This window comes from Dama dama, chromosome 20 (assembly GCF_033118175.1).
Source record: "Dama dama isolate Ldn47 chromosome 20, ASM3311817v1, whole genome shotgun sequence".
NCBI classification, from domain to species: Eukaryota; Metazoa; Chordata; class Mammalia; order Artiodactyla; family Cervidae; genus Dama; species Dama dama.
In genome coordinates this window covers 91,167,980-91,194,665 of record NC_083700.1, presented here as the reverse complement: position 1 = coordinate 91,194,665, position 26,686 = coordinate 91,167,980, and the positions used below count along the sequence as shown (strand labels likewise).

Genomic DNA, 26,686 nt, shown 5'->3' with positions numbered 1-26,686 from the left:
AAGTCTGTCACTGTTCCCATTGTTTCCCCATCTACTTGCCATGAATTGATGGGACTTAATGCCATGGTCTTAGTTTTTTCAGTATTGAGTTTTAAGCCAGCTTTTTCACTCTCCTCTTTCACCTTCATCAAGAGGCTCTTTAGTTCCTCTTTGCTTTCTGCCATAAGGGTGGTGTCATGTGCATATCTGAGGTTATTGATATTTCTCCTGGCAATCTTGTTTCCAGCTCATGCTTTATCCAGCCCAGCATTTCGCATAATATACTCTGCATAGACGTTAAATAAGCAGGATGACAATATACAGCCTTGATGTACTCCTTTCCTGATTTTGAACCAGCCGTCGTTCCTAATGTGGCTCTAATTGTTGCTTCTTGACCTGCATACAGGTTTCTCAGGAGACAAGTAAGGGGGTCTGGTATTCCCATCTCTTTAAGAATTTTCCACAGTTTGTTGTGATCCACACAAAGGCTTCAACATAGTCGATGAAGCAGAAGTAGATGTTTTTCTGGAATTCTTTTGCTATTTCTGTGATCCAACTGATGTTGACAATTTGATCTCTGGTTCCTTTGCCTTTTCTAAATCCAGCTTGACCATCTGGAAGTTCTCAGTTCACGTACTGTTGCAGTCTAGCTTGGAGAATTTTGAGCATTACTTTGCTAACATGTGAGATGAGTGCAATTTTGTGGTAGTTTGGGCATTCTTTGGCATTGCCTTTCTTTGGGATTGGAATGAAAACTGACCTTTTCCAGTCCTGTGGCTGCTGCTGAGTTTTACCAGATTTCCTGGAATATTGAGTGCAGCACTTTCACAGCTTCATCTTTAGGATTTGACATAGCTTAGCTGGAATTCCATCACCTCCACTAGCTTTGTTCGTAGTGATGCTTCCTAAGGCCCACTTGACTTCGCTCTCCAAGATGTCTGGCTCTAGGTGAGTGATCACACCTTTGTGGTTATTTGTGTCTTTAAGATCATTTTTGTATAGTTCTTCTGTGTATTCTTGCCACCTCTTCTTTACATCTTCTGCTTCCGTTAGGTCCATACTGTTTCTGTCCTTTATTGTGCCCATCTTTGCTTGAAATGTTCTCTTGGTATCTCTAATTTTCTTGAAGAAACCTTTAGTCTTTCCTATTCTATTGTTTTCCTTTATTTCTTTGCATTGTTTACTTAGGAAGGCTTTCTAATCTCTCCTTGATATTGTTTGGAACTCTACATTCAGATGGGTGTATCTTTCCTTTTCTCTTTTGCCTTTTGCATCTCTTCTTTTCTCAGCTATTTGTAATGCCTCCTCAGACAGCCATTTTGCCTTTTTGCATTTCTTTTTCTTGAGGATGGTTTTGATCACCACCTCCTGTACATTTTTACAAACCCCGTCCATAGTTCTTTATGTACTCTATCAGATCTAATCCCTTGAATCTATTTGTCATTTCCACTGTATAATTGTAAGGGATTTGATTTAGGTTATACCTGAATGGCCTGGTGAATCATACTTGAATCATAGAGCAAATATTTATTTATTTATTGTCTCCTCTCTATTATGTTAAATCCTATCAGTTCTTTAGTGAACTACATAGTCATGGAACCTACCCTCATATAGCTGATATTTCACAATATTACAGAAATAATTATAGGGTTATGAGAGAGCAATGCAGGAAACCTAGTCTGAGGAATCACAGGAGATCTTCCTTGTGGAACTGAGATTTAATCAGAGACCTGAAGGTTGAGTGAGTTTTTATTAGCCAGGAGAGAGTTACAAGAAATGGGTGGGAAACAGAAATGCAAGGAGAAGGGATAGCATCAAAAAAGAACCAGAGGTGGAAAGGACATGGTACTCTTGAAGAACAGGAAGATGTCAGCGTGGGTGGGGAGCAGTAAATGGAAGGGGATGTGGCAAAAGAATAAGCTGCACAGGTAGGCAAGGATTAAATTATGCAGACCTTATAAAGTCAGAGTAAGGAGTTTTGATATTGTTGTAAGTGCAACAAGAAACAGTTGAAGAATTTCAAATTGAAGAATCACTTGATTAAATTTTAAATTGAGGTATAATTGATGTATGACATTTTATTAGTTTCAGTATACAGTATAATGATTGGATATTTGTTTGTAGTTGTGTGAATGATCACCACAATAAGCCAAGTTAACATGTAGTTGAAAAAAATTTTTTATTTTGATTAAGCACTTTTAAGATCTGCTGTCTTAACGACTTTGAAATATGCAGTATAGTAATATTAACTACAGTCACTACAGTGTACATTATGTCCCATGACATTTATTTTATACCTGGAATTTTTTGCCTTTTGATCCCTTCACCCATTTCACCACTCTCCATCCCCTCACCTCTGGCAATCACCAATTTGCTATGAGTGTGATGTTTTGTTTTTTTTAAATTCTGCATATAAGTGAGATCATATAGTGTTTGTCTTTCTCTGACTTATTTCACTTAGCAAAATGCTCTCTACTTCCATCCATGTTGGTGTAAATGGCAAAATTTCTTTTTTTATGGCTGAATAATATGCCATTGTCTATACTACATTTTCTTTATCTGTTTATTCATTGGACAGTTGGATTATTTCCCGATAGTTTTATTTTTAATTTTTTGAGCAACCGCCTTACTGTTTTCTGTGGTGGCTGCACCAATTTATGTCACCACCAGCAGTGCGCAGGGTTCACTTTTCTCCAAGTCCTTGCCAACAGTTATTATCTCTTGTCTTTTTGATAGTAGCCATTCTTACAGGTGTGAGGTGCTATCACTGTGGTTTTGATTTGTATTTCTTTGATAATTTGTCATATTAAGCACCTTTCCATGTACTTGTTGGCTGTAAATATGTCGTCTTTGGAAAAATGTCTATTTAGACCTCTGTCCATTTTTAAATCAGATTTTTGTTTTTTTGCTATTGAGTTATGTGAATTCTTTATTTATTTTGGATATTAAACCCCTATTAGATAATATGGTTTATAGGTATTTTCTCCATTTTTTACAAGCATTTTCATTTTTTTTGATGATTCCCTTTGCTATTCAGAAACTTTGTGGTTTGATTTAGGCCCAGTTGTTTATTTTTGCCTTTGTTTCATTGTTTTGGAGTCAGATCCAAAAAATCATCATCAAGGCAAATGTCAAGGAGTCTACTATTTATGTTTTCTTGTAGGAATTTTATGATTTCAGGTCTTACTATTCAAGTCTTTAATCCATTTTGAGTTAATTTCAGTATATACTGTAAGAATAGTTATATTCTTTTGCATGTAGCTGTCCAACTTTCCCTATTTTATTTATAAGAGAGATTATCCTTTCCCTGTTGTATATTCTTGCATCCTTTGTTATATTAATTGACTAAATATTATATGCATTTATATGTACATGGGTTTATTTCTGGGCACTGTTTCTGTTCCATTGACCTGTGTGTGTTTTTGTGCCAATACCATGCTGCTTTGATTACTATAGCTTTGTAATATAATTTTAGTGTGATGCCTCCAGGTTTGTTATTCTTTATCACAATTGCTTTGGCTATTTGGGATCTTTTGAGGTTCCATCCAGATTTTAGGATTGTTTGTTCTATTTCTGTGAAAAATGTTGTTGGAATTTTGGTTTTGATTGCTTTGGATCTGTAGAATGCTTTGAGTAGTATGTAAATTTAAACAATATTAATTCTTGTAATCCATGAACACAGAATATCTTTCTGCTTGTTTATGTCTTCCTCAACTTATTATTTTTTTTTTTTCTTCCTCAACTTCTTTCACCAGTGTCTTAGACTTCTCAGTTACAAATCTTTCACCTCCTTGGTTAAATTTATTCCTAGGTATTTTAATCTTTTTGATGCAATTGTGAGTGGAATTGTGTTCTTAATTTCTCTTTCTGATAGTTTATTAGTGTATAGAAATGCAACACATTTTTGTATATTGATTTTGTATTTTTCAACTTTACTGAATTTATTTATTCTAAGTTTTTTCGTGAAGTCTTTAGGATTTTCTGTACTGTATATAATATAATGTCATCTGCAAATAGTGGCAGTTTTACTTTTTCCTTTCCAATTTTGATGCTTTTTATTTCTTTTTATTGCCTGAATGTTCTGGCTGGGCTTTCCAATACTATGTTGAATAAAAGTGGTGAAAGTTAACATCTTTGTCTTGTTCCTGATCTTAAAGGAAAACTCTCAGTTTTTCACCACTAAGTATATTAGCTATGCACTTGTTATGTATGGCCTTTAATTATGTTGAGGTACATTCTCTCTATTCCCACTCATTTGAGATTTTTTATTATGAACAGGTATTGTATTTTGTCAGATGGTTTTCTGCATCTGTTGAGGTGATCATATGATTTTTATCCTTCATTTTGCTAGCATGGTATATATCACCTTGATTTGCAGGTGTTGAACCATCCCTGGAATAAATCCCACTTAATTGTAGTGTATGAGCCTTTTAATATATCATTAAATTGGTTTGCTGATATTTTGTTAAGGATTTTTGCATCTGTGTTTATCATGGATGTTTGTCTGTAATTTTCTTTTTTTGTGATGTGCGGTCTGGTTTTGGTATCAGGGTAATTCTGGCCTTGTAAAAGACATTCCCTCCTTTACTGTTTTTTCAAAGAGCTTGAGAAGGGTTGGTGTTAATTGATGTTAATAATTAATTGGTGTTAATTCTTCCTTAAATGTTGCTGAGATTGGACTTTGTTGTTTGGAGTAGTGTTATTAGTGATTTAATCTTCTTACTGGTAATCACTCCACTCGGATTTTGTATTTCTTCATGATTTAGTCTCATAAAGTTGTATGATTCTAGTAATTTGTTCATTTTTTTCTAGATTGTTTAATTTGCTGGTGTATAATTGTTTATAGTCAGCTCTTTTGATTATTTTTATTTTTGTGATACATTGTAACGTGTCCTCTTTGATTTCTGATTTTACTTATTTGAGTCCACTTTTTTTCTTGGTGAGTCTAGCTTAAAGGTTATATTTTCAAAAACCTGGCTTTAGTTTCATTGATATTTTCTATTGTCTTGTAGTGTCTATTTCCTTTATTTTCACTCTAATCTTTCTTATTTCCTTCCTTTTACTAACTGTGGGCTATTTCTGTTCTTCTTTTCCTAGTTTCCTAGGAAAGTGTAAAGTTAGGTTGTTTGTTTGAGATTTTTCTTAGTTTTAGGTAGGCATTTTTTTGTTATAAACTTCCCTCTTTGAAATGTTTTTCCTGCATCCCATTAATTTTGGCATGTTGTATTTCCATTTTCATTTGTCTTAAGGTATTTTTAAAAGATATTTTTTAAGTTCTCTTTTGATTTCCTTGTTGGCCCCTAATTAGACCTTTTTAAAAGATTACTTTAGCTTCTGAGTGAAGGATGGATTGGGGGAAGTGACAAAGGTACTATGAGATGATCATTGAAGAGATTATTTCTGTAATCCAGATATGGTATAATAGTGGCTTGGACCAAAGTAGTGGTTGTTGACAGAGAAAGTGTATTTTTATCAATTTTAGGACATGATTGAATGTTGATGATGACCATCATGGAGAGAGAGAGATGGAGAATGACTATGTCCTGAGCATCTGGGTAATTGATATAGGGAACAGAGGAGAAACAGCATTGATTATTGTGAGACTAGATGTGCATTTTAAGTTTGAGATGTCTGTGAGACACAAAGACTTAAATAAGCACTTGTATATATAGATTTAGAACCCAGAAAAGAGGTCTGAAGTAGAGAAAAGGGTATTAGGACTTGTTAACAGATAGTGTTTGAGGCAATTGTAGTAGAATTCTCTTGGAAAAGAATATAAATCAAGAAAGAAGAGGGCTAAGTATAGAACTTGGAGGAATTTCAGCATTTTATTGTTATTTAGTTGCTAAGTCATGTCTGACTCTTTTGTGGCCCCATGGACTGTAGCTTGCCAGGCTCCTCTGTCCTTGGGATTTTCCAGTCCAGAATACTGGAGTGGGTTGCCATTTCCTTCTCTAGGGGATCTTCCTGACCCAAGGATCGAACCTGCATCTCCTGCATTGGCAGGCAGATTCTTTACCACTGAGCCACTAGGGAAAGCCCATTTCAACATTTAAGATTGGGTAAAGGTGAAGGAGTCAGGGATGAAAGTGTGAGGGAGATATCAAAGAAGTAGGAGAAAATAAAAAATTTCAGTGTCACATAAGTCATGGAAGAATGGTTTCATCAAGAAGGAGGATGTGATCTACTACAATTGAGGGTTGCTAAGATGGGAAAAGAAGCCGGAAAAGAGTGGGGCATGCATGCCAGGTGAAGGGGAGACATTGAGAGTAGACAAATCTTTGAGAAAATAGCTCTCCTGGGACTTCCCTTGCAGTCCAGTGGTTAAGATTCTGTGCTCCCAATGCAGGGGACATGGGTTTGATCCCTGGTCAGGGAACTAAGATCCTGTATGCCACACGGCAAGACCAAAAAAACGGTAAAAAGAAAATAGTCCTTTTGAATGTGAAGGGTTAACTATTTGAAATTCGAGGTATAGTGAAATATCTAAATGGAGAAGGATTGTATGTTGGGTGGGTGAAGCAGCTGTGGCCCTGGAATTTGAGTGAGAGGTGAGGGTTAGAGAAATCGGAGAGCCATTCACAAAGTAGTTGAAGGCTTTGGAAGAAAAGGGGGCCAAAGATAAAACTGGGAGATCATGTGTAGTTAGCGATTTTCTTTGGATTGTTATTAAATAATGCTGTAGTGTTCCTAGTGCAAGTAATCTGAGCATGGGCCTGTTTCCTCCAACTCAATTATCCAAAGCTTTGGCTGATACAGTTAGGTTTTGCTTTTCTTAAATTTGACATTGTTAAAAGTAAGATACAGAGCTCTAAATTGCTCCCTTTCAAGGTTGTCAAGACAGGTACAGCATAGGATTTCATTTTACTGCAGATGTTAGGGTAAACATTTTATGAACCTACCTGTTTGGCTAGGTTTTCAATAGTTGGTAGTTTGTACATGAAATACATAACTTGTAGTGAGTAGGTTAATGGTGAGTCGTAACTGTTCTTTACACTAACTCTTGTTATTACTTTTGGTACATACAATTTGTGCTGTACAAATTATATCTCCTTGTCAATCTTCTTCCTGAAGTGATCTAAAAAAATAAGACCCTTCTCCAGTGAGTTTATCTCTTATTATCTACTGTAGCTCATAGAATTTCTAAGCTAGTGTCTGATCTTTGAAATTTTAGGTATGTGATTAAGGTTGAAACTCTGATTTTTTAAAGATTTTTTTTTTTTTTTGATGTGGACCATTTTTTTTTTTATTCTTTTTTTTTTTAATTAATTAATTTATTTTTTCAGTGGGTTTTGTCATACATTGACATGAATCAGCAATAGATTTTCATGTATTCCCCATCCCGATCCCCCCTCCCACCTCCCTCTCCACCCGATTCCTCTGGGTCTTCCCAGTGCACCAGGCCCGAGCACCTGTCTCATGCATCCTACCTGGGCTGGTGACCTGTTTCACCATAGATAATATACATGCTGTTCTTTCGAAACATCCCACCCTCACCTTCTCCCACAGAGTTCAAAAGTCTGTTCTGTATTTCTGTGTCTCTTTTTCTGTTTTGCATATAGGGTTGTCGTTACCATCTTTCTAAATTCCATATATATGTGTTAGTATGCTGTAATGTTCTTTATCTTTCTGGCTTACTTCACTCTGTATAATGGGCTCCAGTTTCATCCATCTCATTAGAACTGGTTCAAATGAATTCTTTTTAACGGCTGAGTAATATTCCATGGTGTATATGTACCACAGCTTCCTTATCCATTCATCTGCTGATGGGCATCTAGGTTGCTTCCATGTCCTGGCTATTATAAACAGTGCTGCGATGAACATTGGGGTGCACGTGTCTCTTTCAGATCTGGTTTCCTCAGTGTGTATGCCCAGAAGTGGGATTGCTGGGTCATATGGCAGTTCTATTTCCAGTTTTTTAAGGAATCTCCACACTGTTCTCCATAGCGGCTGTACTAGTTTGCATTCCCACCAACAGTGTAGATGTGGACCATTTTAAAAAGTCTTTATTGAATTTGTTACAACGTTGCTTCTGTTTTACGTTTTGACTGTGAGGCATGTAGGATTTTAGTCCCTGGCCAGGGATCAGTCTGTACCCCTGGATTGGGAGGTGAAGTCCTAACCACTGGGAAGTTTCAAAACTCTGATTTTGATGTCATTTGTCTCAATTTATATCATTCTGTGCAGATGTATTTGTTAAGATATTTGTTGTAAGTTAAAGCAACCAATTAGAGCTTACTTATGGAGAATTTTATAAGGATACTAGCATATCTCACAGAAAGGCAGGGATTGCGGTTGTTTCTTAGGAATAGTGTAGGAGAGTCTGTAATTCGTTAGTTTAGTCCAAGAGCCCACACCAGATTAATAAACTTGTTAAATTGATTAGCTTCCCAAGAATATGGCTTTTTATCTTGCAATAAAAATTTATATGTGTGTATGGAATGAGAGACAGGCAATCCTAGAGTTCTAACGACAAAGATAATACAATAGATACCTACCACATATTTAAAAATTAAAGATATTGACTTGAACTACTGTAGTGTTCATTAGTGGTTCCAGTCATGGACCATCTATTTGCTACTTAAAGGGTGTTGTATATCTGAATAATATACCCTATATACACAAATTTGTTTTTATGTCTTGAGTCTTACTACTCTAGACTTGAGAATTATGCATGTTACTTGTTTCAGTGGCAATCTCAGATCAGTTTTTGTTCTAGAGGTTTCAGTGGGTATGTATATTTGATACGTCTGTTACCATGCTTTCCAATATTTGTTCAACTCTGTTTTTTTTTTCCCCAATGTGTACTAGATGACAGCAACTACCAGGTCCTAATAGCTCTTGACTGAGAATTCAATGTTTGTGAAAGATGCCAGGTTGATATCCTGGAAATTGAAACCCTGTGTGAATGTGATATAGCAATAATGTCAACTTCCCACATCTTCCTCTCTTAATGTACTTTGGTCTTGATCTTGCAGGAATAAAGCTCTTCTCAAAGATTATCTCATTCCTTTTTCTGCCACTGTGAGTGAGATTGTTTAAAGCATGTTTTTATAGGATCAAATATACTTAGCCTCTTCAGAAAGTTGAATAGTCAAGTTACTTTTTGTTCCTGTGTTTCTTTTCATTGTTCAAACTTGAATCCATCACTTAAGACCAGTGCCTCTGATGGATTACTAATTGTATAGACAGACTAGTCCACTGTTGGCTTTATGGTGCAGATCACATTCTGGTTTTCTGTTGTAATTCTTTCACATAAATTGCATTTTGATGATGAATAGTAATAGCAACCACTCATTGAACACTTAACATATGAGACCTAGGGAAGGCACATTTTTAAAACTGTCCTGGCAAGGTTGGTGTTCATACAAAGTATAAAGAAACTAAGACTCAGAAAGTTTAAGTAAATTGCTCAAAGCAACAACAGTTGTTAGATGCTGCTGCTGCTGCTGCTGCTAAGTCACTTCAATCGTGTCTGATTCCGTGCAACCCCATAAATGGCAGCTACCAGGCTCCTCTGTCCCTGGGATTCTCCAGACAAGAATACTGGAGTGGGTTGTCGTTTCCTTCTCCAATGCATGCGTGCACACTAAGTCGCTTCAGTCGTGTCTGACTCTGTGCGACCCCATGGGCAGCAGCCCACCAGGCTCCTCCGTCCACAGGACTCTTCAGGCAAGAATACTGGAGTGGGTTGCCATTTCCTTCTCCTTGTTAGATGCTAGAGCATAAATTCAGACTTGGATTTGCCGGAGTCCTGCGCTAGTGTTCTTTCACCAAACTCCAGTGATGCTCATAAAAATGTTCATTTGATTAAACATCAGAGAAGCAAGTTACTTATTGGTAATCATTGATTTGAAATTCCAGTCCCAGTTTTCTAGATATTCCATTGCTGTGTTTATGGATACCCTTGAATCACACCTTTTTTTTTTTTTTTTCTTTAAAGGTGAGTCATCAAATTAATAGAAGCTGTTTGAAGTTGTGACTAGGATAGAAAGCCCTGATAAAACGTAGTTTAAGTTTGAACTTCATTATGCAAACTAATAATTTTATGTTGGCGTTAGTGAACTTTAAAATGGTAATTACATTAGAGCCTTAGCAGTCTTAGCACAACTCTTGGGATCCTTTGTGGGTGGAAGTACTATAAAAGTTTGCTTTTTGGTTATTTTACTTTGGATCACTAGTAAGTTAGTGAGCACTTATTCTGTGCCATTCTCTCTCTCTCTCACACACACACACACACACACACACACAGAATATAGTGATCAATGTGTCAGAAGCAGTCTCTTTTCTGTAAAACCTCAGTAGCCTGGAAAGAGGAGATAAACAGTTAAAAAAAATCATAATTCATATGAGTGCTGTGATAGAGGAAATGAAGATATATGGAAAGAAGGAGCTCTTGTCCTAGACCTAGAGCAGAAGGACTTCATGGAAGATAATGATGTTTAGGGTAGGAAAAGGAGGATAAGCAGGAATTAGTTGAGTAATAGTGGTGGGTGCAGAGTATTCTGGGCCTAAATATTAATATGTGAAGACCTGTTTTTTTCCTCAGTAGTTTGGAGATATAATTCACATATCATAAAATTCTCTCTTTTTAAAATTCACATTCAGTGGTTTTCAGTTATATTCAGAGTTTTCCAACCATCACCACTACTTAATTCCAGAACATTTTCATCACCTCCAAAAGAAACACCATACCCATTAACATTCACTCCCTATTCCCTCCTCTCCCTGGCCCCTGGCAACTACTAATCTACTTTCTGTCTCTAAAGAGTTGCCTGTTCTTGACATTTCATATAAATAGAACCATACAATATGTGGTCTTTTGTGACTGGTTTCTTTCACTTAGCATAAGGTGTTCAAGGTTCATCCATAGCATGTATCGGTATGAAGGCCTGTTTTGAGAAATGGAGATGAGCAGTATCGAGAATCTAAAGTTCAGTTGATCAGGATGATAGTGCATAGAGCAAGGATTTAAGACTAAAGAGAATGTTTCATACTGGAGAGGTAAGCAGAAACCAAATCAACAAAGCTGTGTTACAGAGGTATGGGCTTTATCCTGAGGGCAGTAGGATACCATTGAGTATGAAAATAATATCATCAAATTTGTGTTTTCTATTTGTGTAGAGGATAGGCTGGATGGACACAAAATGGGAGCCAGGGAGATTAGTTAGGTTTCTTGCAGAAATCTGAGCAACAGAAAGATGTTGATGGTGTGGGATGTGGCCTGGGAATAGAGAGCAGTGGATAGATATGAGAGGTTTAAAAGGCAGGATTGGCAATACTTGGTGTTAGAGTGGATGTAAAGGTGAGGGAGGAGAGGTAGAATCTAGAACGGCACTGAAGTTTTAGGGTTGGTGGGCCAGGTGGATTGTGATTCATAGATTAATTAAGGAACTGGCTAGGTAGATAAATTCCCAGGGTGCCAATCTATGAGGAGTACTAAAGTAGCACTGGAAAGCTAAAGAGATGAAAAAATGCATTTACAAGAACTCTTGTGGAGGAAAACTTTGGTAAGCTTCTAGAGAAGGAGATAAGACTCCCCTCTCTCACCTACCTTCTTGGTTGAGTAATGAATGAGATGTTTTCTAAACTACTCTGAGAAGCCCAAAGGCTTTTTTATTGAGTGGCATATGTAAATTTGGAACTAGCGCTAAAAATAAGCCAGTAGTGGAGAGGCTGCCATCAGGGGTCTTCTTTTTTGCCTGTTCTTATGTTTCTTACCCTTTTTTCGTGGATTTTTCATATGAGATTGGATTGAAGAGTGTCAAATTACTTACTATTGTTTATATCTATTGTTATGTAATAATTTGCACAAAAACATAATTTTTTACAGAATTTTTGTAATTCTCTCTTGTGATTCTAGGGATTGATTGGACTAGTTAAGTGGTTCTCTTTTAAGGGTCTTTATGAAATTGTAGTCAGATAGTGACTGGGGCTAGGGCCATCTTGAGGTTTGCTCATTCACATATGGGAAGGTTCATGGGCCAAATCACCTACGTGTAGCCTTTCCCCTGGGCTCTCTCAGGATAACTGGATTCAAAGACTGAGTGTCCCAAGAACAGGCAGGAACTCTATTACTCCCCCCCGCCCCCCCAGTTCTGATTTCTTTTATTTAAAAGAATAGCAATTTTTAAAACTTTTAATTTTGTATTGGAGTATAGCCAATTAACAATGTTGTAACAGTTTTAGGTGGAGAGCAAAGGGACTCAGCTGTATCTATTATATTTTATGACCTAGGTTTAGAAGTTGTCTCCCTCCTGTTTTACTCTGTTAGTTGAAGCAGTCGTGAAGGTTTACCTCTGTGTAGAGGAAGGGGATATAGGTTTTACTGTTCTTGAAAGAAGATTATGTGGGATGGAATGGCTACTGCAGCAGCCATCTTGGTAATTTTTATTTTTTGAGCTGTACTATGGGACTTGTAGGATCTTAGTTCCTGGTCCAGGGATTGAATCAGGGCCTTCAATAGTGAAAGCATGGAATCCTAACACTGGACTTCCAGGGAATTCCCCATCTTTGGAAATATAATATGTCATACCTACGGTGTGGACCTAATAGGAGCAGAAGATATTAAGAAGAGGTGGCAAGAATACATAGAAGAACTATACAAAAAAGATCTTAATGACCTGGATAACCATGATGGTGTGATCACTCACCTAGAGCCAGACATCCTGGAGTGTAAAGTCAGTAGCCTTTAGGAAGCATCACTGTGAACAAAGCTAGTGGAGGTGGTAGAATTCCAGTTGACCTATGTCAAACCCTAAAAGATGATGCTGTGAAAGTGCTGCACTCAATATGCCAGCAAATTTGGAAAACTCATCAGTGGCGACAGGACTGGAAAAGGCCAGTTTTCATTCCAATCGCAAAGAAGGGATATCCCAAAGAATGTTCAAACTAATGCACAGTTGCACTCATTTCACATGCTAGCAAAGTAATGCTCAAAATCCTTCAAGCTAGGCTTTAGCAGTACATGAACTGAGAATTTCCAGATGTTCAAGCTGGATTTAGGAAAGGCAGAGGAACCAGAGATCAAATTGCCAACATCTGTTGGATTATAGAAAAAGCAAGAGAATTCCAGAAAAGCATCTACTTCTGCTTGGCTACTTCCTTGACTACATTAAAGCCCTTGACTGTGTGTATCACAACAAACTGTGGAAAATTCTTAAAGAGGTGGGAATACCAGACCAGCTTACCTGCCTCCGGAGAAACCTGTATGCAAGTCAAGAAGCAACAGTTAGAACCGGACATGGAACAATGGACTGGTTCAAAATTGGGAAAGGAGTACATCGGGGCTGTATATTGTCACCCTGCTTATTTAACTTGTATGCAGAGTACATCATGTGAAATACTGGGCTGGATGAAGCACATGCTGGAATCAAGATTGCTGGGAGAAATATCAACAACCTCAGATATGCAGATGACACCACCCTTACCCTTATGGCAGAAAGCGAAGAGGAACTAAAGAGACTCTTGATGAAGGTGGAAGAGGAGAGTGAAAAAACTGGCTTACAGCTCAACATTCAAAAAACTAAGATCATGGCATTCAGTCCCTTCATGGCAAATAGATGGGGAAACAGTAGAAACAGTGAATGACTTTATTTTCTTGGGCTCTAAAATCACTGTGGACAGTGACTACAGCTATGAAATTAAAAGACGCTTGCTCCTTGGAAGAAAAGCAATGACAAACCTAGACAGCATATTAAAAAGCAGAGGCATCACTTTGCCTACAAAGGTCCATATATAGTCAAAGCTGTGGTTTCTCCAGTAGTCATGTATATAAGAGCTGGACAGTATAAAAGGCTGAGCGCAAAGAAATGATGCCTTTGAACTGTGGTGCCAGAGAAGACTCTTGGGAGTCCCTTGGACAGCACGGAGATCAAACTAGTCACTCCCAAGGGAAATGAACCCTGAATATTCATTGGAGGGACTAATGCTGAAGCTGAAGTTCCAATACTTTGGCCACCTGATATGCAGAGCCCATTCATTGGAAAAGACCCAGATACTGGAAAAGATTGAAGGCAGGAAGGGAGGACAGAAGATAAGATGGTTGGATGGCATCGCCGATTCAGTGGATATGAGTTTGAGCAAACTCTGGGAGATAGTGAAGGACAAGGAAGCTTGGCGTGCAGCAGTTCATGGGGTCACAAAGAGTCGGACACAACTGAGCAACTGAACCCCACCATTACCTACCTTGAGAGCCCTGCCCAGACTGAGATAGGAAACCAAGAATGAGGACTTTGGGATGTTAAATGTAATTTTGTATATATTGAGTTAGGCTGTTTGTCAGACTTCTTGGTGGAAATACTATTAAGAAGTTTGGATGTTAAGCAGATACTGAATTTGTTCTGAGATGAATAGTATTAACCAGAGACAAGACAGGAAACAATTTAACTGAGAATGTTTTCTAGTTTATTCTTTTTCTTTTTTTAAATGTATGGTCAGGATTTTGGAAATTATTACCTTAATCTCTTATGTTGTAAATAAGCCCACATCATAGTTTCCTATAAGTTGCTTGTATTTTATATTTTAAACATTATCTTTATTCTTGTCATTTTTCATTATAGGTTTTTTTTTTTAAAATCTTGGTTTCTTAATTTTAGATGATTCTTCTTTTACTTGCCCTATATTATAATTAAAAATTTAATCATCTATTGTATATCCCAGGGAGATAATCTTTTGAAATACTTGTTTTTCCTGCTTCCTTCCTTTTTCATTTTTCATATTTGAAAGTAAAAATTTTAGTAGTTTGGTTTTTATTTGTTGAAATTCATGAATGTGCCATTCTCTTCCCTTTTATTAAGAAATAATACACATTCAACTGAGAAAAATTTAGGCTATAGATAAACTTGAAGAAAATGTTAATCACCCAAACATTATTGAGACTATTATTTTTTAGTGTATATATATTTAAAGACTTTTATGTTTTTTCCCAAATGTGGAGTCTTACCATTTGTACCATTTTGTAAATTGATACTTCTATCTGACATTTAGATTTTTCTCACTATACACTGTGTTAAAACATCATCTCACAGTTAACATGTTGTCAGTTCAGTTCAGTCGCTCAGTCGTCTCTGACTCTTTGCGACCCCGTGAACTGCAGCACACCAGGCCTCCCTGTCCATCACCAACTCCTAGAGTTTACTAAAACTCATGTCCATTGAGTCAGTGATGCCATCCAACCATCTCATCCTCTGTCGTCCCCTTCTCCTCCTGCCCTCAATCTTTCCCAGCATCAGGGTCTTTTCAAATGAGTCAGCTCTTTGCATCAGATGGCCAAAGTATTGGAGTTTCAGCTTCAACATCAGTCCTACCAATGAACACCCAGGACTGATCTCCTTTAGGATGAACTGGTTGGATCTCCTTGCAGTCCAAGGGACTCTCAAGAGTCCTTCCAACACCACAGTTCAAAAGCATCAATTCTTCGGTGCTCAGCTTTCTTTATAGTCCAACTCTCATATCCATACATGACTACTGGAAAAACCATAGCCTTGACTGGATGGACCTTTGTTGACAAAGTAATGTCTCTGCTCTTTAATATGCTCTTTAGGTTGATCATAACTTTCCCTCCAAGTAGTAAGCGTCTGTTAAAGTTTCATGGCTGCAGTCACCATCTGCAGTGATTTTGGAGCCCAGAAAAATAAAGTCAGCCACTGTTTCCTCATCTATTTGCCATGAAGTGATGGGACCGGATGCCATGATCTTAGTTTTCTGAATGTTAAGCTTTAAGCCAACTTTTTCACTCTCCTCTTTCACTTTCATCAAGAGGCTCTTTAATTCTTCTTCACTTTCTGCCATAAGGGTGGTGTCATCTGCATATCTGAGGTTATTGATATTTCTCCCAGCAATCTTGATTCCAGCTTGTGCTTCTTCCAGCCCAGTGTTTCTCATGATGTACTCTGCATAGAAGTTAAATAAGCAGGGTGACAATATACAACGTTGACGTACTCCTTTTCCTATTTGGAACCAGTCTGTTGTTCCATGTCCAGTTCTAACTTTTGCTTCCTGACCTGCATATGGGTTTCTCAAGAGGCAGGTCAGGTGGTCTGGAATTCCCATCTCTTTCAGAATTTTCCAGTTTGTTGTGATACACACAATCAAAGACTGCGGCATAGTCAATAAAGCAGAAGTAAATGTTTTTCTGGAACTCACTTGCTTTTTTGATGATCCAGCGGATGTTGGCAATTTGATCTCTGGTTCCTCTGCCTTTTCTAAAACCAGCTTGAACATCTAGAAGTTTATGGTTCACATATTGCTGAAGCCTGGCTTGGAGAATTTTGAGCATTACTTTACTAGCATGTGAAATGAGTGCAATCGTGTGGCAGTTTGAGCATTCTTTGCCATTGCCTTTCTTTGGGATTGGAATGAAAACTGACCTTTTCCAGTCCTATGGCTACTGCTGAGTTTTCCAAATTTGCTGACATATTTGTCATCACTTTCACAGCATCATCTTTTAGGATTTGAAATAGCTCAACTGGAATCCCGTCACCTCCACTAGCTTTGTTCATAGCGAAGCTTCCTAAGACCCACTTGACTTCACATTCCAGGATGTCTGGCTCTAGGTGAGTGATCACACCATCATGATTACCAGGGTCATGAAGATTTTTTTTGTACAGTTCTTCTGTGTAGTCTTGCCACCTCTTCTTAATATCTTCTGCTTCTCTTAGGTCCCTACCATTTCTGTCCTTTATTGAGCCCATCTTTGCATGAAATGTTCCCTTGGTATCTCCAATTTTCTTGAAGAGATCTCTAGTCTTTCCCATTCTATGTTTTCCTCTATTTCTTTGCATTGATTGTTGAGGAAGGCTTTCTTATCGCTCTTTGCTATTCTTTGGAACTCTGCATTCACATGGGTATATCTTTCCTTTTCTCCTTTGATTTTCGCTTCTCTTCTTTTCACAGCTATTTGTAAGTCCTCCTCAGATAGCCATTTTGCCTTTTTGCATTTCTTTTTCTTGGGGATGGTCTTGATCCCTGTCTCCTGTACAATGTCATGAACCCCCATCCATAGTTCATCAGGCATTCTATCAGATCTAGTCACTTAAATCTATTTCTCACTTCCACTGTAAAATCATAAAGGATTTGATTTAGGTCATCCCTGAATAGTCTAGTGGTTTTCCCCACTTTCTTCAATTTAAGTCTGAATTTGGCAATAAGGAGTTCATGATCTGAGTCTCAGTCAGCTCCCGATCTTGTTTTTGCTGTCTGTATAGAGCTTCTCCATCTTTGGCTGCAAAGAATGTAATCAGTCTGATATCAGTGTTGGCCATCTGGCAATGTCCATGTGTAGAGTCTTCTGTTGTGTTGTTGGAAGAGGGTATTTGCTATGACCAGTGCGTTCTCTTGGCAAAACTCTATTAGCCTTTGCCCTGCTTCATTCTGTACTCCAAGGTCAAATTTACCTGTTACTCCAGGTGTTTCTTGACTTCCTACTTTTGCATTCCAGTTCCCTATAATGAAAAGGACATCTTATGCTTGTTAGTTCTAAAAGGTCTTGTAGGTCTTCATAGAACCGTTCAAGTTCACTTTCTTCAGCATTACTGGTCGCGGCATAAACTTGGATTACCATGATATGGAATGGTTTGCATTGGAAACGAAAAGAGACCATTCTGTCATTTTTGAAATCACATCCAAGTACTGCATTTCGGACTCTTTTGTTGACTATGATAGCTACTCCATTTCTTCAAAGGGATTCCTGCCCACAGTAGTAGATAATAATGGTCATCTGAGTTATATTCACCCATTCAAGTCCATTTTAGTTCGCTGATTCCTAGAATGTTGACGTTCATTCTTGCCATCTTCTGTTTGACCACTTCCGGTTTGCCTTAATTCATGGACCTAACATTCCAGTTTCATATGCAATATTGCTCTTTCCAGCCTCAGACCTTGCTTCTATCACCTGTCACATCCACAACTGGGTGTTGTTTTTGCTTTGGCTCCTTCCCTTCATTCTTTCTGGAGTTATTTCTCCACTGATCTCCAGTAGCATATTGGGTACCTATCGACCTGGGGAGTTCATCTTTCAGTGTCCTATCTTTTTGCCTTTTCATGCTGTTCATGTGGTTTTCAAGGCAGGAATACTGAAGTGGTTTGTCATTCCTTTCTCCAGTAGACCACATTCTGTCAGACTTCTCCACCATGACCCATCCGTTTTGGGTGGCCCCACATACCATGGCTTAGTTTCATTGAGTTAGACAAGACTGTAGTCCATGTGATCAGACTGGCTAGTTTTCTGTGATTGTGGTTTCAATCTGTCTGCCCTCTGATGCCCTCTCTCAGCGCCTACCGTCTTATTTGAGTTTCTCTTACGTTGGATGTGGGATATCTCCTCACGGCCGCCACTCCTGACCTGGGATGTGGAGTATCTCCTCTCAGATGCCGCTTCTGAGCCTGGACGTGGGGTATCTCCTCTTGGTCGTCCCTCCTGACCTTGGACATGGGTATCTCCTCTCGGCCGCTCCTGGGCCATGCAGCTGCCGCTTCTGTTTTATATCCTTTCTATTTATTTCCTTAAGATAAGTGTCAAGAAGGGTAATTGTTATGTCAAAGGGCCTATGTTTGTATACTAACATTAACATTTCCCAATTATTTAAATCCTTGGCACTTTTTCTCTCTCCTACTAGAAAATTTCTGTTTTTTGTTTCTCTCTTGTATTTGCTTACTGGCCCTCTCTTCCAACACACAGATATTCATAAATATTTATTTCTTAGGAAGAAATCTTCATCATGAAGTTGATTGGTTAAGTATGAACATTATTAGTTTCATTTGATTTACTTCTTCATGAGACATTTATTGAACACTATGGGCTTCTCAAGTGGCTCAGTGGTAAAGAATCTATCTGCAAGAGATGCAGGTTCGATCCCTGGGTCTGGAAGATGCCCTGGAGAAGGAAATGACAATCCACTCCAGTATTCTTGCCTGGGAAATCTCATGAATAGAGGTGGGTTGCAGTCCCTGAGGTCACAAAGAGCCAGACAGGACTGAGCAAGAGCATGCATGCATATGTGCCATGCCCTGGCTTGAAGAGAATGAAGACATAGTCCTTTTCTCAGTGAATTCACAGTCTAATGGGGAAGACAGACAGGATTACTCACAATGTAAACTAATTTGTTCTGTGCTGCCATTAGTAGAGAGATACATGACAAGAACGTAGGGTGACTCTTCTAAAACAGTTTGTAGAGAATCGAGGATGGCTTCCCAGGTTTAGCTGAAGTGAATTGAACCTTGGTAATGCAAGTTAGGCAAATCAAGAGTAGTTCAACATAGGTATAGAACATGCAGTGATAAAGAAGCTTGGTAGAGTGTCTCACAAAAAATATTGGTAGTTTGGTATGATTGGAGCTTGGAAAGTAGTGAAAGACCAAGTTCTGAAGGGATCTCTATGCCATGTTAAAAAACTATACTTCATTTTTGGGGGAAAGGAGGAAGAGGATCCATTCAGTTAGCTAGGAAAATACAATCAATCTGGCTGGTATATATGGTAGCAGATGAAGACCTATCACTGTGACATCCAGAGATATGTCTATTAAGTAGGTGAGATGGAAAAATAACGTGACCTGATTTTCTTTTAAAAAGTTACTTTGGTAAGACTATGAATCGATATATTTTCTAGACAAAAGGAGATAGTGACGTTCGTTTGGAAACTATACTGAACCATTCTGGATGAGAACTAATGAGGGCCTAAACTAAGGCAGTTGTAGTAGAAATAGAAGGAGGGGGATACAGTTAGGAGCCATTGATTTGGAATCTTTGCTGTGCTGTACTTAATTAATTATGCCATGTATTAACACCTACTTTATGACAAGCATGGTGCTGAAGTGTTGGTATAAACGGATGAATAAAGAAGTCTCCCTTTCTTGAGTGGTTTTTTGTTCAGTGGGGTGTAACAGGTTTATAAAGAGAGAAATTACCGTGTAATGTGAAAAGTGTTATTGATAGAAATGTATTGTGAGAATGTAGAGAATTAAGTGACTGTTAATGTCACGTTGGGAGGTGACATTGATAAGAATATTGAAGGATACATTTTTTTATCCAGAATAAAAAAGATACACTTTTTTCTGTGTATATTGAAATGTATTTAAGGCTTTTTATACTGTATATCTGTGCATTTACTGAATTTCTTTTGTTCCTTCCAAAAAGCCATTCTGTGATGCCATAAGTCAGTGCACTAATATTTGCAGTATAGGGGTCCTAGAAGGAGAAGAGAGAGAGAAAGAGCCTGAATGATAGTAGCTGAAAACTTCCCAAACTTGGGAAAGAGAACAGTCACCTAAGTATATATAGAATCTCGTATACGGTGAATCCAAAGGGAACACATCAAGACATATTGTATTAAAATGACAAAAAATTAAAGATAAAGAGAGAATATTAAAAGCAGCAAGGGAAAAGCAAAAAGTAACATATAAGGAAACTCCCAATAAGGCCATCAGTTTCAGCAGAAACTGTAGGCTAGAAGTGAGTGGCAGGATATATTCAAAGTGATGAAAGGGGAAAGCTTAAAATCAATAGTAATACTTTACTGGGAGAGATCAAAAGCTTTATGGACAAGAAAAAGTTAAAAGAGTTCAGCACCACCAAACCAGCTTTGCAACAAATGTTAAAGCAACTTCTCCAGGAGAAAGAAACTAGAAAGTTATAAAATGAAAAGACTCACCATCAAAGGCAGACATACAGTAAAATTAGTGTATCATGCACACACAAAACTAGTAGGGAGGTTAAATGACAAACACAGTAAAATCATCTGTATCCACAATAAGCCATTGTGGTTTATACTAATCAATTTGATGTAAAACATGATATCAAATACAGTAATTGTGAAGGGCAGAGAATACAAATGCATACTATTTTTTTTTCCACAATAGTAAAAGATGTTTATCAGTTTTCACAATCAGTAGCCAGACAAGAAATAAAAGATAATTACAGTTGCAAGCCATAATGGGAACATGATTAACCTAACAGTATAAAATAATTACATACAGTTTGGGGGAGGGTCAAACAAAGTGATGTGATAAGTAGAAGTGCATACATCACATGTTTTCATCTGCCCAGCCAGTCTATGTCTTTTGGTTGGTGCATTTAATCCACTTACATTATTGATACGTATAATCAAATAAGCAACCTAACCATACATCTAAAGTAACTAGAGAAAGAACAAACAAAACCAAAGTTAGTAAAGGGAAAGAAAGAATAAAGTTCAGAGCAGAAGTAAATTAAATAGAAACAAAGAAAACAGTAGAAAAGATCAAGAAAAGTAAAAGTTGGTTCTTTGAAAAGATAAAATTGATAAAGCTTTAGCTAGACTCATCAAGAAAAAAAGGGAAAGGGCTCAAAGCGATAAAGTTAGAAATTAAAAAGGAGAAGCCACAGCAGACACACAAAAAAGTACAAAGGATTGTAAGAGACTGTTATAAGCATCTGTATGCCAATAAAATGGACAACCTGAAAGAAATGGACAAATTCTTAGGAAGTTACCATCTCCCAATACTGAACCAAAAAGAACTAGAAAATATGAACAGACCAGTCACAAGTACTGAAATTGGAACTGTGATTTAAAAACTCCCAACAAACAAAAGTCCAGGACCAGATGGCTTCATAGATGAATTCTATCAAAAATTTAGAGAAAAGCTAATACCTGTCCTGAAATTGTTCTAGAAAATTGCAGGGGAAAGAACACTTGCAAACTCATTCTGTAAGGCCATCATCACCCTAATACCAAAACCAGACAATGATATCATAAAAAAGGAAAATTACAGACCAATATCAGTATGATGGACAAAAGTGCCAAAGCCCTCAACAAAATACTGGCAAGCTAAAATCAAATAAGGCATTAGAATGATCATGTACCATGATCAAGTGGGATTTATCCCAATGACATAGGGATTTTTCCATATCTGCAGATCAGTCACTGTAATACACCACATTAACAAACTGAGGAGTAAAAAGTATATGCTTATCTCAATAGATGCAGAAAAAGCTTCAGATGAAATTCAGTGTTCATTTATTTTTAAAAAAAAAAAAGCATTTCTCCAGAAACAGGCATTGAGGAACATACCTCAACATGATACAGGCCATATCTGACAAATCCACAGCTAACGTTATACTTCATGGTAAAAAGCTGAAACCATTTCCTCTAAGATCAGGAACACCTGAAACTGAGGATGCCCAGTCTCACCATTCTTATCCAACATAGTTTGGAAGTCCTACCCATAGCAGTCAGAGAAGAAAAAGAAAAGGAATAGAAAGTGGAAAGGAAGAAGCGAAACTATCACTGTTCAAATGACATGATACTATACACAGAATATCCTAAAAACACCACCAGAAAATTATTAGAGCTCATCAACGAATTCAGTAAAGTTGCAAGATATAAAATAAATACATAGAAATCTGTTGCATTTCTGTACACTAACAATGAAATAGCAGGAAGAAAAATTCAGGAAATGATCCCATACCCACTCCAGTATTCTTGGGCTTCCCTTGTGGCTCAGCTGGTAAAGAGTCCGCCTGCAATGCGGGAGACCTGGGTTTGATTCCTGGGTTGGGGAGATCCCCTGGAGAAGGCAACGCTACGCACTCCAGTATTCTGGCCTGGAGAATTCCATGGACTGTAGAGTCCATGGGGTCGCAAAGAGTTGGACATGACTGAGAGACTTTCACTATCAGCATTGTATCAGAGAGAATAAAATACCTAGGTATAAATCTCCTTGAGGAAGCAGAAGACCTGCACTTGGAAAACTGTGAGATACTGGTGAAAGAAATTGGAGACAACATAAAGATATGGAAACATATATTGTATTTGGGGATTGGATGATCGATATTGTTAAAATGATTATACCACCCAAGGCAATCTATAGTTTCAATGCAATCCATATCAAAATACCGATGGCATTTTTCACAAAACTAAAACAAATAATTTTTAAAATTGTATGGAAACACAAAAGAACCTGAATAGCCAAAACAATCTTGAGAAAGAAGAATGGAACCGGTGGAATCAGTCTCCCTGATTTCAGACTATACTACAAAGCTATGGTAACCAAAACAATAGGAACTGGCACAGAAACAGACTTACAGATCAATGAAACAAGATGGAAAGCCCAGAAATAAACCCATGTGCATATGGTCAGTTAATCTATGACAAAGGAGGCAAGAATATACAGTGGAGAAGACAGTCTCTTCAGTAAATGATGCTGGAAATATTGGACAGCTACATGTACAAGAATGAAATTAGAACATTCTCTAATACCATATACAAAAATAAACTTAAAATAGATTAATGACTTAAATGCAAGGCTGGATATTATAAAATTCCTAGAGGAAAGCATAGGCAGAACATTCTTTGACGTAAATTGCAACAATATTTTTTTGGATCCATCTCCTAAAGTAAAGGAAACAAAAATAAGTAAATAGGATCTAATTAAGATTAAAAGCTTTTGCACAGCAAGGGAATCCATCAACAAAATGAAAAGACAACCTACTGAATGGGCAAAAGTATAAATCGCTCATAAAATTTAGCATCATAAAAACAACCTGATTTAAAAACGGGCAGAAGAATTGAATAGATAGACATTTTCCAGAGTGGAAATACAGATAGCCAACAGGCACATGAAAAGATGCTCAACATCATTAATCATCAGGAAATGCAAATAAAAACCATAATGTGATACCACCTCACATTCTGAGCGTGTGTGTCTTTTTAACCTATGATGCAAGTTCAATAATATTATGTAACTCTCAAAAATCATAGGTTTGTCAGAATGACTGTTATTGAAAAGACACAAATAATATGTGTTGGAGAGGGTGTGGAGGAGGAGGAACCCTTCTACATTGTTGGTGGGAATGTTAATTGGTACCACCACTGTGAAAACAGCATGAAGTTTTCTCAAAGAACTAGAGATAGAATTTCCATATGACTCAGCAGTTCCACTCTTAGTTACATATATGAAAAAGCCAAAAACACTATTTCAAAAAGATACACGAACCCCAATGTTCACAGCAGTGTTATTTACAATTGCCAAGATGTAAAGCAACCTAAGTGTGCATCAGTAGATAAATGCATAAAGAACATGTGGTAAGATGTACATTGGAATACTACTTAGTCATAAAAAAAGAATGAAATCTTGCCATTTACAGCAACATGGATGGACTTGGAGGATGTTATACTAAGTGAAATAAGTCAGAGAAAGATATTATAGGTTACTACTTATATGTAGAATATAAGAAATATAGCAAATTAGCAAATATAACAAAAACAGAAACACAGAATAAACTTGTGGTTCCCAGGGGGAGAGAGACAGGGGCAATGTAGAGGTAGGGAAGTGGGAGGTATTAATACATACTATTCATGGCTGATTCATGTCAATGTATGACAAAATCCACTGAAATGTTGTGAAGTAATTAGCCTCCAACTAATAAAAAAAATAAAATAAAAAATAAAACAAACAAAAATACATACTATTGAGTGTAAGATAGGTTCAAGGATGTATTGTACAACATGGAGAATATAGCTGATATTTTGTAATAACTATAAATGGAAAGTAGGCTTTAAAAATTATCTAAATTAAAAAATAAAATAAATTTAAAAATAAGCTATAAAAAAGAGAAAAAGTAAAGAAAGGTTTTAAAACAAAGACTATAAATTACCTGCAGCAGGAGCTTTGATGAGAACAAGTGTGTACCACCATAGAACCTTAGACAGTCTTGTGATGTGGAGTCTTTAGGGACCTCTGAAGGCTTAGGTGAGGTGTGGTGTTGAAAACAGGATTGGTTGCAAGTCTGTGCTAGGAGTGGTTAATTTTGCAGGTGTTCCACCTTATCTTTTATGGTCAAGTAATTTTCCTTCTTGTCCTGCAGGAGACTAGAGGTTTATCTTCTGGTAGAATTGAATTGTGAAAGCTTTCAACTGAAGGATTTGGGGCATGTCAGAAAGATGAAGATGAGATATAGGGTTGAAAGTAGATTAACTAAGGAAAATGTAGTGTGAAGTCATAAATGTGAAGTTGAGAGGAGTCACCATCTCGTGTGGGTTTTCCTTTAGCCTTGTTTAAGCTGCTTAGGGGAACGTATGGAGTAGGTAGATAGTTGAATTTAACCAGGCTTGAGATTTTACCAACTGAGGCTAGGTCAGAGGGATCCAGAAGCAAAACCTATATTTGAGACAGTTATATCATATTATTGGACTTGCCTCACATGTTAAAATAGACACACATACTCAGAATTTGACTTTGAATTTATATATATATTTTTAATTTTAGCTAGTTATTAGAAGTATTACTTTGGTCTCATTCTCATTTTGACCTTGGAACTTCTATCCTATATAGCCCTTTCATACTTCTGGTATGATTTTGTCCTTTATTTGATAGATGGAAGTTGTTTCTTAGCATCAATAGCTCTTCTCATTTAGAGTATATAGCATGTATATATTTTTCCACGTTCTCAAGACAGGAAGATTTTTCATCCATGATTTTCATTCCACTTTTTAGAATTGTTCACTGGAAACTTGAATTCCCAGCCTTTTAGAATCAGTTCAGTTCAGTCACTCAGTCATGTCCGACTCTTTGCGACTCCATGGACTACAGCATGCCAGGCTTCCCTGTCCATCACCAACTCCTGGAGCTTACGCAAACTCATGTCCATTGAGTTGGTGGTGCCATCCAACCATCTCATCCTCTGACATCCCCTTCTCCTCATGCCCTCAATCTTTCCCAGCATCAGGGTCTTTTCAAATGAGTCAGTTCTTCGCATTAGGTGGCCAAAGTATTGGAGTTTCAGCTTCACCATCATTCCTTCCAATGAATATTCAGGACTGATTTCCTTTAGGATGGACTGGTTGGATCTCCTTGCAGTCCAAGGGACTCTCTAAGAGTCTTCTCCAACACCACAGTTCAGAAGCATTGATTCTTCAGCGCTCGGCTTTCTTAATAGTCCAACTCTCACATCATACATGACTATTGGAAAAACCATAGCCTTGACTAGACTTTGTTGGCTAGGTTCTTTGTTGGCAAGGTAATGTCTTTGCTTTTTAATATGCTGTCCAGGTTGGACATAGCTTTTCTTCCAAGGAGCAAACATCTTTTAATTTCATGGCTGCAGTCACCATCTGCAGTGATTTTGGAAGCCAAGAAAGTAAAATCTCTCACTGTTTCCATGTTTCCCCATCCATTTGCCATGGAGTGATCAGACTAGATGCCATGATCTTAGTTTTCTGAATGTTCAGTTTTAAGCCAACTTTTTCCACTCTCCTCTTTCACTTCCATCAAGAGGCTCTTCAGTTCTTCATTTTCTGCCATAAGGGTGGTGGTGTCTGCATATCTGAGGTTATTGATCTTTCTCCCAGCAATCTTGATTCCAGCTTATGTTTCATCCAGTCCGGCACTTCTCATGATGTACTCTGCATAGAAGTTAAATAAGCAGAGTGGCAGTATACAGCCTTGACGTACTCCTTTCCCAATTTGGAACCAGTCTGTTCTAACTGTTGCGTCTTGACCTGCATACAGATTTCTCAGGAGGCAGGTCAGGTGGTCTGGTATTCCCATCTCTTTCAGTTTTTTCCACAGTTTGTTGTGATCCACAAAGTCAAAGGCTTACACTTTGGCTTTTTAGAATACTTATTATTTTAGTAACCACATCATTTTCACATCAGATAGGATAATTGCATTTGTAATAATGTCAGAAGAATTTCTTTTATTCCCAGATAACTTTAAAATTAAGTGATGTTTAC

The 26,686-nt window shown here is 37.5% G+C and overlaps 1 protein-coding gene across 4 annotated transcripts in view; it reads left to right on the top strand.

The window, feature by feature from the left end:
• Positions 1-26,686, top strand: part of ZFYVE9 (zinc finger FYVE-type containing 9) — a 178,019-nt gene that overhangs the window by 42,068 nt on the left and 109,265 nt on the right. The window contains exon 2 of one of the 4 annotated variants that reach the window (XM_061121892.1): positions 16,418-16,535. The exons of the other annotated variants lie outside the window; for them this stretch is intronic. The gene's annotated coding sequence lies outside the window, so the exon portion shown is untranslated. The remainder of the gene's footprint in view (positions 1-16,417; positions 16,536-26,686) is intronic. 4 annotated transcript variants of the gene reach the window in all.